A 5,382-nucleotide genomic window follows, 5' to 3' on the forward strand; every position below is an offset into this window, starting at 1 on the left:
GGGGCTGGTCCCAGGACTCTGGGAATCATGACCTGAGCTGAAGGCAGAGGCTTTAACCCACTGAGCCACCCATGCGCCCCACAGGGAGGCCGTTTTTAATGTCATCATTAATGGCTCTTAATGGCTGCTAGCAGCCATGTCTACTGCAATCTTCTGAAGGAACAGGTTAAGGGTCAAGACTGCCAATTCTGGGTTCTTGGATAAAACGAAACCAAGAGCTCAAATGGTTCAAGCATATGCCATATACCCTGCAAGGGCATAGAGATGGATGGTGCCTCCTCCATCCATGTGGGACCCCTGCCACAGAGCCAGCCGAGAGCCGCAGGAGGGGGGCTGCACACTCTGCCAACCCATCATCTTATAGTAATTCCTATGGATTTTGTCCAGTTGCTAAATCTTCCGAATTTGGAGGAGGGGAAAAAAAAATTCCCCACACAAAATTGTTCCATTTGAAGACATTTTTATTTGGATACCTGCCTGGGTCCCTGGCAGGGTGGGCCTGTCCTCTGTGGGGGCAATGGGACATTTGGGGGGAGGATGATGGCCCTGCCCTGAGGGGGTGTCACTAAGGGGTATGTGACAGCGTGACAGGTCACAGAGGGCAGCAGAGTATAAATAGGGCCGCTCAGGGGTGCAGGCTGAGAGAGTGCTTAGTCTCTCACCAAGACTTCAGTTTGTACTTCACACTACAAACTGCAAGTTCTTCTCTTTTTTAGATTAAAACCCCAGCACCCACCAGCATCCCCTCGGTCACCCTCAGATCCCCCCCACCCTGACCCCTGTCTCTGGGAGGTTCTGAGACAAAGCGGGGGCCTGTGGCCTGTGGCCTGTGGCCTGTGGGGCGCGGGGTGGATTTGGGACCCCTGCCACAGAGCCAGCCGCCTGCAGCAGGAGAGCCAGCCGCGTGCAGCAGGAGGGGGGCTGCCCGCTCTGCCAACCCAACAGAGGTCGAGGAGGAGGAGGAGCTCCAGGGACCGGCCCCCAGACCAACGCCCACCCCTCGCCGGCCCAGCCCGATTGTGCTACCAACTCAAAAACATGGAGTCTCTGACGCCTTATCACACCGCCCACAGCGCCTCCAGGGTGGGCATGTTCAACACCGCCATGGGGAAACTCCAGCGACAACTGCGTAAGGGAGAATATGACCTATTTAAATACGCACCCATGCTCGAAAGCGACTTTGTGCAGGTCACCAAAAGAGGGGAAGTCGTCGACGTGCACAACCGAGTCCGAATGATGACCGTGGGCATCGCATCCACCAGCCCCAGCCTCCCGCTCCCAGATGTCCTGCTGCTGGCCCGCCCGGCCACCGGCTGTGAACAGTACTCCGACCAGGGCCAGGCCACCAAGGGAAAAGGCCGCAAGGCTTCCACCACCCTGGAGCTCACCAGGCTCCTTCCCTTGAAGTTTGTGAGGCTTTCTGTTCACGACCGGGAAAAACAAATGCTTCGCCTCAAATTCGCCACCGGCCGCTCCTGCTACCTGCGGCTGAGCCCCCCACTGGATGCACAGGAAGATCTCTTCCCCTACTGGGAGAGCATTATCCAGGTACTGAGGCCGCCGCCGGTGCCCACTCACAGCAGAACCCACGCCGCTCGAGCAGAGGACATGCTGGACATGCCTCTGCTGGAGGACGACGACGGCAGGAACGCAGCAGGCGCAGATGTCCAAATAATGGATCAGGACCAGGTTAGTATCCGGAGCCTCCACGAGGGCTCGGAGGTGGCCGGGGCCACCTCTGCAGCTTTTGCTGGCGGGGAAGAGACTGTTCAGGACCCCCCCAAACCCAACAGCGTGCCCACCTTCGCTGCCCCCAACTGCCCGGGGCTCTCCAGGGAGTCGGCAGCAGGGGCCACGTCCGAGGCGGCGGCCGCCGGGGAGGCCGCGGCAGCTGCGGCAGTGGCGGCGGCAGGGACAGCAGCAGAGTTCGCAGCGGGGGAGGCCGGCAGATGCCTGGCGTTCGCCGGGCCCGGAGCTGCCGCCAAGCCTGCGGGAGAAGCCGCTCGGGACGCGTCGGAAGGCCAGCTCCTCTGGGACGCGCCGAGCTCGGCGGGCAGTGGGGAGCCGGCGGGAAGGCCGCCCCGCACGCGCCGGGAGGAGGAGCGAGACCCCCGCACTTCCCGCCACCGCAGGGCCGCCGACAGCCGCCACAAGGCCCCGGGGCACAAGATCGCCCCGGCGGACTCCAGCCGCTCCTTAGGCAGCCACAGAGCCGCGCGGGAGCACAAGGAGGACAAGGGCCGCAGCAGCCCGGCGCGCGCCAGGCGCGCCCCCGACGAAGGCATCAGCCACGCCCCCAGCGCCGAGGACTCCGGGACCTCCCACAAGTCGGGGCGGAGCCTCTCCGGCGGCAGCTCGGGCTCAGGCACCAAGATGCTGGGCAGGATCCGCAGGTTCCTGAGGAACCTGAGACTCAGCCTCACTGCCTGAGGCGCGCGGCCTCCCCACACCGCAGAGACGTGCCCATGGGGGAGAAGACTGCGGACACGAGCGGTGTGGTGTGGAGGCCATCGCCCAGGCGGCGGCGAGCAGCCAGGGCTTGGAGAGCGCAGGGAGCCGGACATCGGAGGTCATGGAGGGATGGAACTTCCTAGGCCCAGATATTGGGCAGCTGGGGGACCTCTCCCAGGAGACATTACAAAAAATAAAATAAAAAAATTTTTAAAAAATGGCATGCTGCATTGTGTTTGAATTTCTAGGTCCTGCAGCCCAGTGGTGACCTCACAGGGGGGCTGCTACCTAAGACCCAAGGGTCCAGTCGAGGACCGCCCCCACCTCACACCCATGCTCAGAGCCAAAGCATCCTGCCTCAAGGCCTGTCTGGCTTGTTTCTCCGGGCCACAGTTGAAAGTATACTATGGCCCAGAAAGCTCCACCTCCCCCATTTCTCTAGTTTAATGAATGTTCCTAACCCCTGAGGGTCCATAGACAAAGAACAGGGACAAAGAAAGAATGGGGGGGGGGACTCCTCATCTTTGGGGATCTGCCAGCATCTGCCAGCAGAGGGGAACAGCAGCCTGTGCTGGCAATATTCTCAGCTAGACTGAGAACCTGTCTATACCCAGGGTATATACACCAAGGAAAGAACTTGCTAAGGCACTGAGAACGTTTATAGCAAAAAGTAGCAAAACACTGCAAGCAGCCCAAATTACTATCAGCACCACTGACAATAGAGTGGGATGTGACAGAGATAGTGTACAGCTGCATACCCCGGCCTAGCTGCATACCCCGGCCTAGCATAAACACCGATTCTGTGGCTGTCACCTATTCCACCTGCAGAATAGTTCCAAAACAAAAATCGAAAGTACATGTGGTAAAACATTTTAAAAGTACATGTGGGACAAAACACAAGGGAACAGTACACGCAAAATTCAGGACAGTGTGAAAAGGCAAGACAAGATCATGAGGCGAAGACCGGGCTTTCAGTGCTGTTGGAAATGTTCTGTTGGGCCATCAGATCTCTGCAGTCTGAATGGTCCGCGAAATGCCGGGGCGGTTATGATGAAATTTCTGCTCCAGACATACCAACACCTTCCCTTACGTTTTCACTCTTATGTACGCACAAAAGTGTTTGTCTTCTGTCTGGAAGGTCTGGTCTCTTTAAATTGGGTTCTGGGTTCTTGGCATAAATTACCGACGGTACATGTAATCTCTGTTTTACACAGAGGAGCACTGAAAAGTGAACTTGTTCCTACGGCACAGTGGAACCTTTGCAGAACAGTGACCCACTCCTTTATGCAAAGCATTTCCACCACTGTGTTCCCAAACTCTGCACCAAATGTGCTAGATTAAGGGGAGGGAGGGATCGAGCTGGGGGACTCTTGGTAGTGGGCCTCTGCGAGCTGGTTTTTGAATTTCGGTGAGTTCCCGGCCGTCAGCTGGTCTTCTCTCAAGAGTGCCCAGACCACCCGTGAGCGGTGTCTGGCTCCCAGACTTCCATCCCCAGCCTCTGTGTGACCTGCACTGCAGCCATAAACAGCCTGGGGTTCCAGGGGCCAGTCGGGAATCTCCCTACAATCCGTTTCTCCCACCTCCACTAACTAAACTTGGGCACGGAGAAACAATTTAAAGGGGTTTGCCCTTACCAAGTCTCCCCTTCAGAGTTCAGAAAACAAATCCTTAAACTTCACGTGAGGGAGATAATCTGTTAGGTCCCAGCATCCGTGCTTGGCCCTTCAGTGGGGGAGGAGAGGAGAGGAGTCTCTCCTCTTTGTGAAGGGAAGGTGGCCGTGGCCATGGGGTGGGGGCACGGAGGAGGAAGGAACGGAGCCAGGGACCCCCACACAGTCACCGTTTCCTCGGGCCGAGCAAGGTTCACAACCCCAGAATGGAGAATTATTGGAGCGAGTCAAGTTATTCTTAAAGAATACACCATGCCAAAGATTAGATACGGTTTGGCCCCGCGAGGAAAACAACCTCAGAATCATTAACCCAGGGGTGCCTAGGTGGCTCAGTGGGTTAAAGCCTCTGCCTTCAACTCAGGTCATGATCCCAGGGTCCTGGGATCGAGACCCGCATCGGGCTCTCTGCTAGGCAGGGAGCCTGCTTCCTCCTCTCTCTCCGCCTGCCTCTCTGCCTACTTGTGACCTCTCTCCCTCTGTCAAATAAATAAATAAAATCTTTAGGAGAAAAAAAAAAAAAAGAAGAAGAAGAAGAATCATTAACCCAGAGCTTCAGAGAAGACTCGTTGCTATGGGGAGAGAGAATTAATAGTTGACTCGTAAGCAGCTTTTCCCTGGACTCAAGGCAGCGAAGTTACAAAAAGAGCACTTCCCATTCCTTTGACCCTCTGATTTCCACACAGGCAAGTGCAGGTAAATGTGAGTGTGGAATAAAGACATCTGCATAGCATTTGGCTGTTGAACAGCACTGAGCCCCTTAGAGTTCATTCATGATTTAAAGTTCATCTGATTGTCCCAGGTCTCCGTTTGGCAGATCAGCAAAGGGGAGGTCAGAGCATTGAAAGGACTTGCTCAAGGTGGAGGCGATGGTTCAGAGAGGGGTGAGGCAACACCTCCCACGTATCACCCACTGAGTGCTAGCTCGGCCTCCCGCGGGGAGCTGTGGCGTCGATGGGGAAAACAGGACAGGCTTGAGGAGTCATCCCAACTCTAAGTGGCAGATACAAGGAGAGACGTGCATTCAGGGCACAGGATCCATTCCGAGGAGGGGTTCCTGGGCATGGGAAGGAGTCTGAGGTTGGGGAAGGGTTCACAGAGGAATCAGCAGATTTAAGGGCGACTAGGGCTCTGCCAGGCGGAGGAAGTATGGGGAGCTAGGGCACAGCATGGGGAGGCGCAGGTCACAGAAAAGAATGTGTGCAAAGTACAAAACCTTGAAATATCACTTGTGTTGAGCAATTACAGGCATTTCAGTACTGCT

At 56.4% G+C, this 5,382-nt stretch overlaps 1 pseudogene across 1 annotated transcript; it reads left to right on the forward strand.

Moving 5' to 3' along the window:
* The first annotated feature begins 422 nt into the window (after positions 1-422).
* LOC309850209 (Golgi-associated RAB2 interactor protein 4 pseudogene) lies at positions 423-2,669 on the forward strand (annotated as a pseudogene). The gene has a single exon. The product of its transcript is annotated as a Golgi-associated RAB2 interactor protein 4 pseudogene (transcript).
* Positions 2,670-5,382: the final 2,713 nt, after the last annotated feature.

The sequence above is a fragment of the Mustela nivalis genome (assembly GCF_964662115.1).
Source record: "Mustela nivalis genome assembly, chromosome: 16".
Taxonomy (NCBI): domain Eukaryota; kingdom Metazoa; phylum Chordata; class Mammalia; order Carnivora; family Mustelidae; genus Mustela; species Mustela nivalis.